The 696-nt window shown below is 42.0% G+C and overlaps 1 non-coding gene across 1 annotated transcript; it reads right to left on the bottom strand.

Annotated features, from left to right (window-relative positions):
• Positions 1-295: 295 nt before the first annotated feature.
• On the bottom strand, positions 296-378 carry Trnap-ugg. Its single transcript is given in 2 exon segments — positions 296-331; positions 340-378. It is a non-coding gene; the product is annotated as a tRNA-Pro (tRNA).
• Between the last annotated feature and the right edge of the window lie 318 nt (positions 379-696).

Below are 696 nucleotides of genomic sequence, written 5' to 3' on the forward strand. Positions count from 1 at the left end.
TCATACCATTTACGCAATACTTGTCGATGTCATGCACATAGCAATATCGACTGCATAGCAGTATCGCTTACACAGTATAATTACGAAGATATAGACTGGAAATTATTTCTCTACAACCCGAAACTTTCGGGGGGTGCAACGAGGTGGAACATGCTGTAAACTATGGAGAACAAGAAACTTAAAAAAATTGTTCAAATGGCTCTGAGCACTATGGGACTTAACTTCTGAGGTCATCAGTCCCGTAGAACTTAGAACTACTTAAAGCTAACTAACCTAAGGACATCAAACACATCCATGCCCGAGGCAGGATTCGAACCTGCGACCATACGGTCACGCGGTTCCAGACTGTAGCGCCTAGAACCACTCGGCCACTCAGGCCGGCAAAGAAACTTACCTTGTCGGCAAGCACTTTTATGAGAAAACTCGAAAAAGTAGAGGAAACTGATAATTCCACTCGCCAATACCGATATGGGTGATATAACAGATTCCAAATCATCCTCATAATTTACAAAGTCAACTAAGGTGTTTCTCATGTCTAGAGAAATAGTAAACATTTCTTCCATCCATCTTTCACCTGCTAGACGCACACCATAACCGATATTCTGTTAACGAAATATAGATGGGAAATGCACAGAAGCGCTCAACCTGACAGTTTACATGGGAGGAAATGTTCCAGAGTAAACAAACGTCCAATTG

This window comes from Schistocerca piceifrons, chromosome 1 (assembly GCF_021461385.2).
Source record: "Schistocerca piceifrons isolate TAMUIC-IGC-003096 chromosome 1, iqSchPice1.1, whole genome shotgun sequence".
Lineage (NCBI taxonomy): Eukaryota > Metazoa > Arthropoda > Insecta > Orthoptera > Acrididae > Schistocerca > Schistocerca piceifrons.